The 13,640-nt window shown below is 46.6% G+C and overlaps 1 protein-coding gene across 1 annotated transcript in view; it reads left to right on the forward strand.

Annotated features, from left to right (window-relative positions):
• Positions 1 to 275: 275 nt before the first annotated feature.
• The window catches only part of LOC126355019 (uncharacterized), a 702,913-nt gene continuing 689,548 nt past the window's right edge, over positions 276 to 13,640 (forward strand). Inside the window, exon 1 of the mRNA XM_050005183.1 lies at positions 276 to 427. The gene's annotated coding sequence lies outside the window, so the exon portion shown is untranslated. The remainder of the gene's footprint in view (positions 428 to 13,640) is intronic.

A 13,640-nucleotide genomic window follows, 5' to 3' on the forward strand; every position in this document is an offset into this window, starting at 1 on the left:
AGTGCTCTAAGCTGAACTACTTAAACCTCGAGGATGAGTGAGAAAAATGTTGGCTACGTGGACAGTAAGAGCAGCTGATCAGAGTTCTGCTCCTGTAGCCAAGGACAGCTCAGCATCTACTATCTGCTCGTCGAAATTGAAGTCCTGTTTTGACAGCCAGCTGACTAGCCAGTATCTGCGAAGCAGCCCGGCGTGTGCGGCTGCGCAGTCGAGATGCGCAGTAGCAGCGAGGGCCCGCGCCTTCTGAATGGAGACAGTTTGACGCGTCAGTGTGCTGGCTACGTTTGTGCAGTGAGGTTGTGTGCTGAGCAGAGCAGCGCGGCCGCCTGTGACGCCGAGACACGCCTACACGTACTCACGCCTTGCCTCCACTGCTGCTCCGCGCTCGCTGTCCTAGCACCGACACTGACAAGAACAGCTGCTGCCGGTGAGTAGGCAAGTTGTTTTTTATTTTGTTCTGAAGAAGGCGTGGTTCTCCACGTTGAAACCTGGGTAAACACCGGGAATTTTCGCAATCGAGGCGGATTATTCATAATTTATTTACACAATAAAGTGCTTGTGATTTCTGTGCGAGGAACTACAAATACGCACGCTGGACACTGAATAACTAACACGTGTGTGTGTGTGTGTGTGTGTGTGTGTGTGTGTGTGTGTGTGTGTGTGTTCCCTTTATGTCTCCTCTACGTTCAGGTCTGACAATACGATGGCAGTGGCTCTTTTTAAGTATTTATTTCCCTAGTAACAGAGATATAACAGAGTGATCGAAAGTACAGAGTATGATGGCTCTTCTGTTATATTCATCTGCAAGTGGCGACTAATTCCACATTTGTTTCATTCTTGTAATTCTGTGCCATCATCAAAACCAACAACATTATGTCACTGATAACAGCGCCGTCGTCACAGCCAAAACGTAAACATCGTTTGACAAGCGTTGGATAGAAATCTAAATGGTTATTTTCTACGTATCTGTAACAGCCATTGCATCAAATGTCTCCAAAACACTGATCCTATGTTCGCAGTTAACACTGATTCTCAAAGTTTCAGAACACACATCCTTTGTGTCCCTCTGATCGCTGGCAATTACTACTGTATTCATGATAGCAGATTTTATTAAATAGTAAATGACGTACTCCGTTGACTTTACGTTTGAAGATAGCGTTTTCATAAATCGTCACATACATTTCGAAGCACAGCGTCTTTACTAGTGCTATGCTTATAACTGAAGGAACTTCATTTTGATGTTATGGCTACTGACATTCGTGTCAGGTAATGATATGCTGTTGTTGCTATTAGGTTTTTTTCTCTCTTGTCTGTTCTTTATATACATTGCAGACCTGTTATATGTACACAATTGAAATCCCTACACGTAAGGTAAAAAGCTTAAAGCTCGCTAATAATCAGAGAAAGAAATAATTTTACAAGAATACGCATTTATCAAGTGACCACTAACATGGTATCAAAACCATACACAAACACAGTCCGTTCGTGATCATTGTAAGCAAGTATGTCAAGTCTATATCACACAAAACCACACCTAAAGTACTTGTATACATCAGTCTTGCAGAAGATTTGTTCTTGTTTCCATCTTGGTGAAAAAAATCACCTATTCGATTCTACTGTGTATGTTCCTCTTATTTACTTTCTTCCACTGAGATCGTTATAACATACAGTTTTTCTTATTGTCATCGTTAGTTTTAATTTCTAATCAAACAGCGCTAGCATTAAGAGAAGCTGCAAAAGAACATCCCTTCAGCAGCCAGCTCACCTTGCTTCTAAGTCACCGAATAGCACGTCTGTTTATTAGGTTAGAAACAACGCAAAACTTTGCTGATATAGACATAACTGACTCGCTTATAATGTCACGTTCCTTGAAAACCTCTGGGCTAATCCAGCTTGGTAGTAAGGAATACCCCTTTCGATGAACAGATGAGTGCAGTGTCTCACATGTTCAAAACAAAACATAACTCCTCACCGTAAACGCTTAACTCACGCTGTTGTTGTCGCTATGGGGTCTTCAATCCGGAAACTGGTGTGACGCAATTCTCCATGCTACTCTGTTCTGTACAAGCCTCTTCATCTCCGAAAAACTTCTGCGACCTGTTTACCGTACTGAAGCATTTGTCTCCATCTACAATATATCTAATCCCCATGTTTCCCCCTAATGACAATTCACTGATGTCCCAGTACTTGTCGTATCAACCGAACCCGTCTTTTAGTCGTTTTTTTTTCCAGGTTCGATTCAGTACATCTGCAATAAATACGCGATCTACCCATCTGATCTTCAGCATTGTTCTGTAGAACCACATATCAAAATATTCTATCGTCTTCTTATATGAACTGCTTGCCATCTATCTTGAACACCCATACAAGGCTACACTCGAAACAAATACCTTCAGAAAAAAATTTCTAGCACCTAAACTGATGTCAGATGTTAAAGTCCTCTTCTTCAGAAATGCTTTTCTTGCTATTGCCAGTGTGCATTTCATATCCTCTATACCTTGGCTACAATCACTTAATTTGCTGCTCAAATAGGAGAATCCATCTATTACTTTAGGTGTCTCGTTTCCTAATCCAATTTCCACAGTATCGCCTGATTTATTTCTACAACATTCCGTTATCCTTGTTTTTCTTTTGCTAATGTTCACCTTACATCCCCCTTTCAAGATGCTGTCCCTTCCGTTCAACTGCTCATACAAGTCCTTTGCTGTGTTACAGTATCATCGGAGAGTCTTTAAGTTCTTATTTCTTCTCCATGAGCTTTAGTCCGCTTTCCAGATTTTTCCTTGGTTTCCCTAATTGCTTTTCCAATGCACGGATCAAATACCACTGGGGATAGGCAACGATCCTGTCTTACTTCCCTCTCAACTGCGGCTTCCCTTTCACGTTATTCGTCTGACAATCTTAGTAACATAAACGAAGGAATCGGCAGAACTTCGTCCTCTGCGCAAGCGCCAGTTATATCAGAGTCGGGTTCTTCACCTCTCTGTCACGAGCTGGCGTATTTCCTGGCGTTGCGTTCCCACTGCCACCACGGCGGCCTTGGGGCCTACCCATACGGAGACGTACGCCCACTGCTACGTCAGAGGCGGTCCAGCGGACGCCCTCGTGTGACGACGGCAGCGTTTCCGGCGTCTCCAGCGTCCGCGTGGCCTTCCAGCGCCGCCACGACTGAAGCTGGAAGCTAGGGACCTTGAGCATTCCTGCTGCCGTCGCAGCTTCCCGTACGCTAGCCCAGGCGGCGAGCGTATTGTACCACGGCTACGGCACGCGGCCTTGGGACGTGACTCACTTGTCTGCGCTGTAGTAGGAAGGCGTCTTCTTTTTCTCTCTCTCTCTCCGCAGTGTGATGCAATTCGTCGACTGCAGCTGCGCGTTCCGCCTTCTTCACGACACCCCTTGGTCCTCGGTTTTTAACGAATGTCTCGGATTAGCTACCGATGCATTTCGCAGTCTAATTATGATGTACGGCTCCATCTTTTCACATCAGTATCAGCCTATTCATCACACGAAGACACGATATGGAAAACGTTCTAAGTGAATTTTTTTCACAAAATGCATTTTTAGTGCTGTTGTGTTTCAGGTACTGTGTTTCATGACATTTTAACAAGGGGACTATACGGACTTCCAGTACCGATTTGATTCACGTTGACAGGATGTGTAGGTTTCAAATGGTTCAAAAGGCTCTGAGCACTATGGGACTTAACATCTGAGGTCATCAGTCCCCTAGAACTTAGAACTACTTAAACCTAACTAACCTAAGTACATCACACACATCCATGCCCGAACTGAAGCGCCTAGAACCACACGGCCACTGCGGCCGGCGATGTGTAGGGTACAAATACGTTTTCAACATATGTAACCGAGAAGACGCAACTTTGAACTGTTTGAGAAAATAGAGTTTGAACATTCTATGCTTACTTATAAGCTTTATATGGTCGCTCGTAACCGAGAAGTCTGCAGCCGACAGAGTAAGCACTAACATCCATTAGCGCGAGGCCTCTGGATGGAGTCTCTCTGCTCGTAATCTTTTTCATTACCACATAATTCTAACAACAGATTTGGCTTTGCAAGTATCAATATCTAATTAATTTTTTTTAATAATTTGTATCCTGAGAAAATGAGAAGCAGTTTCTTCTTAAGGAGATTGGAAACAAGAAAGGATACACGAGAACTTCCAATCAAATTGTAAGTAGGCTGTTTAAGTTTTTTTATTGGTAACGCCGCCGCCACGTAGCGCTCTGTATGAAAATCACTGGCTGTGCCGTGTGCAGTCTGTGGCTGGTTTGCATTGTTGTCTGCCATTATAGTGTTGGGCAGCGGCAGCTGGATGCTAACAGCGCGTAGCGTTGCACAATTGGAGGTGAGCCGCCAGCAGTGGTGGACGTGGGGAGAGAGATGTCGGAGTTTTGTAATTTGTAAGACTGGATGTCATGAACTACCATATATATTTTGACTATTAAGGTAAATACACTGTTTGTTCTCTATTAAAATCTTTCATTTGCTAACTATACCTATCAGTAGTTAGTGCCTTCCGTAGTTTGAATCTTTTATTTAGCTGGCAGTAGTGGCGCTCGCTATATTGCAGTAGTTCGAGTAACGAAGATTTTTGTGAGGTAAGTGATTTGTGAAAGGTATAGATTAATGTTAGTCAGGGCCATTCTTTTGTAGGGATTTTTGAAAGTCAGATTGCGTTGCGCTAAAAAAATATTGTGTGTCAGTTTAAGCACAGTCTTGTACAATTTTTCAAAGGGGACGTTTCAAAATTAGTACATTCATTTTATTTATATTACTATACGTCCATTCACGACAAGTACAACCTGTAACCTGTGAAGCACAGTACGAATCAGCATGATACTAATAGCAGGAAACGGAAAACATTAATTATTCCGACATACAGTACGTATAATGAACGCTGAATTTATGCGTGTGCATGATTTTAATTTTATTGCGACAAACATGGTTTACATTGGTAACTGATTGTTGGTCATCATCTCATATCGCGGCATACCATGCAATCACTGGCGCAAACAACTGACGGTGAACGATTCATTGAATTTTTATGCAGTCTTCTCTAGAAGCTTGCTCTCTATTCTTTCCGATGACGTACACGTGTTTACGTCGTCGTTGTGTAAGGTATTTCATATGCCTGCAGAGAGTAGACATTCTGTAGGAACTACTTTTAAACTGCATTTGCCAGAACATCTTTCTGAAAAGTTTAAGTGGGAATGATAAACAAAAGCAGTACCGGACGAGATCGAGCCACGGACCTCTCGCTTATAAATCTAAACCCTTACTCTCTCGGCTGTCAGCTCTTTAAATCCTCTCAACTATACAACCTATACCGTATAAGCAAGCTGACACCACGATTCGGCCGAACTCAGAGTTGTGCCGACCGCAAACTGCTGCACCGCAATGTTAACTGAAATGTCGCACTGTTCCGGTTACCTCCGAGAAGGATCGAGCAGAGCCGAGTGACAGGCAGGCCTTAGCCCTCCCGCCGACAGCAGAGACGGCACGCGTTGTATTTGGCACTCTGTGGCCGGCCCTGTCGTAAGTCATCTAGAAAACCAGCCGCGTTTATATACTATGTGAGCAAAAGTATCCGGACACCTGGCCGAAAATAACTTACGAGTTCATGGCACCCTCAACCATTAATGCTTCCATTCTCGCAGGCATACGTTCAATCAGGTGCTGGAAGGTTTCTTGGGGAATTGAAGCCCATTCTTCACTGACTGCTGCACTGAGATGTATCGATGTCGGTCGGTGAGGTTTGGCACGAAGTCGGCGTTCCAAAACATCCCAACGGTGTTATACAGGATTCAGGTCAGGACTTTTTGCAGGCCAGGCCATTAAAGGGATTTTATTGTCGTGGAACCGCTCCACCATAGGCCGTGCAATATGAACAGGTGTTCGAACGTGTTGAAAGATGCAATCGCCATCCCTGAATTGCTCTTCAACAGTGGGAAGCAAGAAGGTACTTAAAGCATCAATGTAAGCTTGCGCTGTGACAGTCCCATGCAAAACAACTGGGGGTGCAAGCCCCTTCCATGAAAAACACCTCCACACCATAACACCACCGCCTCCGAATTTTACTGTCGGCACTACACCAAGCGAGGCGTCGTTTGGTATTTACCGTCGTCATGTGTGGCGTATGACCAGCCTCTCGGCCATTAAATCCAGGTTTTCTCACCTCCTGCCTGACTTTCATAGTACTTGCAGTGGATCCTGATGCAGTTTGGAATTCCTGTGTGATGGTCTGGATAGATGTCTACCTATTACGACCCTCTTCAACTGTCGGCGGTCTCTGTCAGTCAACTAACGAGGTCGGCCTTTTGTGCTGTACGTGTCCCTTGACGTCCTCACTTCACTATAACACCGGAAACAATGGACCTAGGGACGTTTAGGAGCGCGGAAATCTCTCGTTCAGGCGTATGACCCAATCACCTGGCCACGTTCGAAGTAGGCGAGTTCCGTTGAGCGCCCCACTTGCTCTCTCACGAAATGTAATGACTAATGACGTCGCTGATATGGAGTACCTGGCAGTAGGTGGCAATGTACCTAATATGAAAAATGCATATTTTTGGGAGTATCCCGATACTTTTGATCACATGGCATAAGTTGCAAAAGAGAAAGGCCTGTTGACGATGTTGCCATTTCTTCCTCAACAGCACAGGAAGCTTCGCGGTAAATTTTGCAACATTTGACTACAAAAGTGTGATCTCATGACTGAATGTCAACAACAGCGAATAATTCAGCGCATGGAATGGTCAGTTCAGTCGCCTAATTAGCATACGACGGTCGTACGATAAGTAATGCAACACATTTTTTTTCTAAAAGTAGGTTTGTTTTGTTCACGATTCCAATAACCATATTATTCCCCACTCTTTTGGCTGCAGAAACCATTTCTTCAGTGTAAGCTCCGTTCAGTGCAACGGCCTTACGCAACTTCACTGGGCGGTACCACTTTACTGGTCGACATCGGAGCGAAAGTCTTGTTGTGGTATCCATAGTTCCGATGCCACAGCGTAGGTGCACGCTCTTAGGTCGGCACTACGAGAGCGGACGAACTACGCCGACCACAGCGCCCTCTAGCCGACGCTGTGGAGCTCAACGAGCGCCGCTCGGCTTTCTGCCCAGTTGATCAAGAGCAGACGACGAAGCAGCTTTGCTTCTACTTTATAGGGGGCTAGCCATTACAGACTTTGCCTTTGTTACTTCAATGATAGTTTGTCCAACTACTAGTAACTGCTAGCTTTGATACATGGACAACGGCTTCCCACCTACGTGCCCATCTGTACCAAAAGTTACGTGTATGTCATTGACTAATATTCTCTATTAAATATGCTTTCACTTTACGTGCAGTACCGAAGTGCTTTACCTCTCCTGCTCCTACTCGCTTCCTTCATTCGGCCTATTTTGCAGATCACAGGAGCAGACCCACGCGCACCTTCCTGGCGGTATACAAAACTTGCTGCTTCAACATCATCCGTGTACTGCTTCCGGTAGAGCTCATCCTACACTGGGCCAAACAGATGGTAATTGGAAGGAAATTCTGCCTGTAGAGTGGATGAGGAAGAGCAGTACAATGAAGTTTTGTGAGCTCCTCTTCCGTGCGCAGACTTGTTCAAAATTGGTTCAAATGGTTCTGACCACTATGCGACTTAACTTCAGAGGTCATCAGTCGCCTAGAACTTAGAACTAATTAAACCTAATTAACCTACGGACAACACACACGTCCATGCCCGAGGCAGGATTCGAACCTGCGACCGTAGCGCCTGGAACCGCACGGCCAGTCGGCCGGCTGCGCAGACTTGTGAGAGGTCTTCTGTTGTCATGGTACATTTGTGTCAACGTCGTTTCTTCGGTTTCTTGAGACTAGCACAATAGACTTAAGAGCTAATCGTCGCACTATAAGGGAAGACATGAAACAGAATACACACCTTTAGAGTCCCAGAAGACCGTCGGCATTACGTTACCGGCCGAGGGTTCGGCTTGAACTTTTCCTTCGAAGGAGAGGTGGTATGGCGACACTCCATCCACTGCCGCTTTGTTTCAAGTTAAACGTAATAAACACACATTTCATCACCTGTAACTATGTTCGACAAAAACTTTTAATCATCAGCTTCACATAGTGCAAGCAATTCCGTTTCTCTTTACCTATCCCAACTGGTGGACGAGTGTGTCAGCACTACCCGCAGAGACATCCAGTTGTGCAGCGAGGTGTTTGATAGTGTTCTGTCGATTACCTCGAACGAGTGTGTCAGGACGTCTCAAGATTGCAGGAGTCTCTGCGGTTTGCGGCCTGCCGGTGTGCGGGATATCGGACAGGCTTGCGCGACATTGTTGGGAAGAAGACAGACGTCTCACCCAAAGACTCAGCAACCTTCGGTTCTCCGCAGCTTCCCGTAGACATTATTCAAGCGCCCATGAATCTCTACGATGCTCTGGTTTTCCGCCAAAAGGAACTCAGTGACAGCTGTCTGCTTGGAACGCAACTCCGTTAGTGACGCCATTTTTGGAGGCTACGTATAGCGCCGCTACCCATCGGAACTTCATGAAGCTATGGAGCGTGAAGTGAGAATATTCCACGATGTTGTCAACAAATTACACGTTTTTAAACCGAAACTGGCTTAGAAAAAATGTGTTGCATTACTTACTGAAAGCCCTCGTATATGAGTGAGTGGGTTCTGTTTTGGTCTTTCGCTGTGTAATGAAAAAAAAAACCCGAACTGGTACCAATGTTTTCTTTGTGTTCTGTCAATGTCACCAAAGCTAACGTAACAGACATAAACTACCATTGCATCTTTTAAGAGGTTCGAATATTAATGAATGCGAGTAAACTGGCGATCGTTCATACCTAAACTGTTCACTCTACAGCAGACTATTGCCACTATATTGCAAGTTTTCTTTCTAGGCTTCAAAGCACCAATACAAAAACCTAGAACTTAGTTGCTCTGTAGTTAGCGCACAGCTTCCATCAATCTAGTCAATGGATTATAAACCTTCCAGATGAACTATTTCTCTTTTCCTATCCAAAAGACGGATTTTATCATTTAAACATGGGTAATTGTACATCAGTTTCGATTCCTTACGAAACCATCGCAGAATCCAGAGCTCCAATACTAAATAAAATCTTCAGATCCAATCTCTGTGGAGGTGTTGGTAGTTTTTTTGTGAAGAAAATCACCAAATATTCTCCTACAATATTTTTCCCTCTGCAGTCACTATAGTAATATTTAGAACTGAACAGAAACTATGCAACGCAGCAATGATGATTGCATCACCACTACCAACACAGATTACAAAAATGATCAAGAACGGGATATGAACAAGCCGGAATTAAACTGCGCGCGGTTCACCCCGGCCCTCCCAGTAGCAGCTCTTTTACTCTTCCTCCAACCCTCCCTCATGGTTTGACGACTTGTTCATCTTATGCCTATCTGTGCGTCTCTTGCGCTGTCCATGTTGATAGCCTTTCCTGGGCAATTTCAGAGTGCGGTACATCTAGCAAGGGGCTTCCCTCTGCTTCCTATTTAGGGCATCTCGCCTGCCTTCCTTCCTATGTCTTCCATTTCTTCTTTTTTTTCCCCTTATCTAACCTTTGTTGACCTTTGGTAGAATTTGTGGTTTTCTTCCCCTGGGTTCTGAGCGGTATGCCATCTCTGATGTACAGCCGTGTAGACCTGTTTGTTTGAGGAAAAAGGGTTTGATCAACCAAGTAGTTTAGTCCCTGTGATCATCCAAAAAACCATTCCCATGAACATTGTACGCACAGTCAAGCGTATACGATACCACCTCTTCCCGAGCACTACGGGAGTTAAACTTGTAAGGTCATCAGTCCCATAGAACTTAGAACTACTTAAACCTAACTAACCTAAGGACATCACACACATCCATGCACGAGGCAGGATTCGAACCTGCGACCGTAGAGGTCACGCGGTTCCAGACTGTAGCGCCTAGAACCGCACGGCCACCCCGACCGGCGACTCACCTTGCAGAAATGCAAATATTTCATCGGCTACTTTTCAGTCTATAAACTTCCTTGGGCTCCTTTCGGAAGAACGTCAACTTCGGCGACTGTTGTTGTAGATACAATGCAATGTTGTCTTTTTTTACCGTTGCCACTACTCAGCTTTGTATCAACACCAGTACCACTGCAACACTATTGTGATTTACTCGTCGACAAAAGTTCAATTACTCTCCGTAGCCCAACGCTGTGGTTACCATTGGATACCTGGAGCCATATTGCCATTAGCACCCAGTTTTGTTCGAATGCCGTAAACATCAGTGGCCTTTTGCGCCCTCGCACTCGATGCGCTTCTTCTTAGTTTTTAGACATCCTTTTTTCCTCACTCTGCTTCATTCAAAATACACTCCTGGAAATTGAAATAAGAACACCATGAATTCATTGTCCCAGGAAGGGGAAACTTTATTGACACATTCCTGGGGTCAGATACATCACATGATCACACTGACAGAACCACAGGCACATAGACACAGGCAACAGAGCATGCACAATGTCGGCACTAGTACAGTGTATATCCAACTTTCGCAGCAATGCAGGCTGCTATTCTCCCATGGAGACGATCGTAGAGATGCTGGATGTAGTCCTGTGGAACGGCTTGCCATGCCATTTCCACCTGGCGCCTCAGTTGGACCAGCGTTCGTGCTGGACGTGCAGACCGCGTGAGACGACGCTTCATCCAATCCCAAACATGCTCAATGGGGGACAGATCCGGAGATCTTGCTGGCCAGGGTAGTTGATTTACACCTTCTAGAGCACGTTGGGTGGCACAGGATACATGCGGACGTGCATTGTCCTGTTGGAACAGCAAGTTCCCTTGCCGGTCTAGAAATGGTAGAACGATGGGTTCGATGACGGTTTGGATGTACCGTGCACTATTCAGTGTCCCCTCGACGATCACCAGAGGTGTACGGCCAGTGTAGGAGATCGCTCCCCACACCATGATGCCGGGTGTTGGCCCTGTGTGCCTCGGTCGTATGCAGTCCTGATTGTGGCGCTCACCTGCACGGCGCCAAACACGCATACGACCATCATTGGCACCAAGGCAGAAGCGACTCTCATCGCTGAAGACGACACGTCTCCATTCGTCCCTCCATTCACGCCTGTCGTGACACCACTGGAGGCGGGCTGCACGATGTTGGGGCGTGAGCGGAAGACGGCCTAACGGTGTGCGGGACCGTAACCCAGCTTCATGGAGACGGTTGCGAATGGTCCTCGCCGATACCCCAGGAGCAACAGTGTCCCTAATTTGCTGGGAAGTGGCGGTGCGGTCCCCTACGGCACTGCGTAGGATCCTACGGTCTTGGCGTGCATCCGTGCGTCGCTGTGGTCCCGTTCCAGGTCGACGGGCACGTGCACCTTCCGCCGACCACTGGCGACAACATCGATGTACTGTGGAGACCTCACGCCCCACGTGTTGAGCAATTCGGCGGTATGTCCACCCGGCCTCCCGCCTGCCCACTATACGCCCTCGCTCGAAGTCCGTCAACTGCACATACGGTTCACGTCCACGCTGTCGCGGCATGCTACCAGTGTTAAAGACTGCGATGGAGCACCGCATGCCACGGCAAACTGGCTGACACTGACGGCGGCGGTGCACAAATGCTGCGCAGCTAGCGCCATTCGACGGTCAACACCGCGGTTCATGGTGTGTCCGCTGTGCCGTGCGTGTGATCAGTGCTTGTACAGCCCTCTCGCAGTGTCCGGAGCAAGTATGGTGGGTCTGACACACCGGTGTCAATGTGTTCTTTTTTCCATTTCCAGGAGTGTATGTCATGAAGGAAGAAGGGGCTCATACCCCTTAACTGTTCAGTTTTAAAAAACACTGGCACCGACTATTATGTCCGCCTCCGTAGTTGAGTGGTCAGTGGGGCAGACTGCTATGTGGGGTCCCGGGTTCGGGTTCTGCTACTGGCAGGGGCTCTTTCTTGTTGAGAGGACTGGTACGGAGTGTACTCAGCCTCTTGAGGCCAACTGAGGAGCTACTCGACCGATCAGTAGCGGTTCAAAGGTCAAGAAAATCGGCAACGGCCGGGAGAGCGGTATGGTGACCACATGTCCCTTCCGTACCACATCCGGTAACGCCATTACCAGAGGATGACACGGCAATCAGGTGGGCCCGATTTGTCCGTTTAGGGCCGTGGTAGACAACCTGTGCACTACCTCCCACTAGTGGGCGTTTCAGCTCTCAAAGTGAGAGTCAGGCTGTAGGAATTTAAAAACATTTTCATTGGGTTTTCATAAAATTTTGTCATAAAGCATTTGGTTAGTAATTATTGTCGTATTTAACAGGCTGTAACTTGTTTAGCGAATTATATAAAGTGAAGCTAGTTCCCCTTTTCATAAATCACCATCACTGTGAAACTGGTGGGTGGTTAGAAAATTTTACTACTAACAGAAGTACCAAAGTGGACGGTACGTAAAAAAAGATGGACTACCACTGGTCTAGAGCCAGGTCGCGGTACTTTATGTTATCCAATCACAGGCAGTTACAATTAATTGTGGCTCTTAAATCTCACAAAAGCTGAATGTCTAGTCCAAATGCCTCCTGAAAGGACTTTATGGAATTTTTGAATACTTGTACTCGTTTCAGGATTCTCTGAGATCGTGACGCGTCAAGAAGTAAGTGTGGTTGCTGTAGAGGGTTGGGTTGTTTGGGGGAGGAGACCAGACAGGGAGGTCATAGGTGTCATCGGATTAGGGAAGGACGGGGAAGGAAGTCGGCCGTGCCCTTTCAGAGGAACCATCCCGGTTTTGCTGGAGCGGATTGCTGTAGAGAAATGAACACTGTTGACTGTTGGATTCGTGATATTTATATCGGTTAAATCTGCCGAAAACGTTTCGACAGAAGTTTTCCTCAAAAGGTGATTTGGTCAAGCGAATCAGTACCGGTATTGTTGGGTGTTACAAAATAAACCACAACAGTTCTCTTACACGGACGGTGAAGTTATTATATATATTTCGAAATATGTGCATTTGAAAATCGTCGATCATATAGGTTACAGCGGCACTGATGCAAGGAAAAGGATAACAGGTAAACATCATGATTTGCATCCAGCCAACCTTGGAATTAACGATAGAAGCAACAACAGTTTTTAGTTGGCGATAATCGCGCAAGAAACAACTCGTGCGTGAATTGGCGCCGGCTTAGAACGCGACAAACGAACTAGCGGCTCAAAAGCGAGCTGGAAGAGTTAGCGACTGCAGGGCAGCGACCCGCAGAGTTCCGGGATTGCGGAATACAGAGAGAGAGAGAGAGAGAGAGAGAGAGAGAGAGAGAGGGGGGGGGGGGGGAGCCACAAAGGCAGGCGTTCCCTGCGCCGCGGCGCTCTGCTCACAAAGCGTGCTGTGCTCATCGTGTAGCGAGAAGGCGTGCCTCGCTTGTGGGCTTCGCTGTTTAAAACGCCTGCCGGATGTGTGTCAGTGTAACATAGCGGGCCGCTCACTCGACAAGAAGCTGCAGCTCCGCCGTCCGCCACGTGCAAGCTGCCTTTCCCCTCTCATCTCCTCTCATCTCCTCCACTCCTCCATCTGCCGCCCTATCCCTGGCTACACAGCGCAGCTGCGCGCCTTGATTTGCCGCGGCGAGACGCGTCTGCCTCGGCCTTGTCCTTCA

The sequence above is a fragment of the Schistocerca gregaria genome, chromosome 1 (genome assembly GCF_023897955.1).
Source record: "Schistocerca gregaria isolate iqSchGreg1 chromosome 1, iqSchGreg1.2, whole genome shotgun sequence".
Taxonomy (NCBI): domain Eukaryota; kingdom Metazoa; phylum Arthropoda; class Insecta; order Orthoptera; family Acrididae; genus Schistocerca; species Schistocerca gregaria.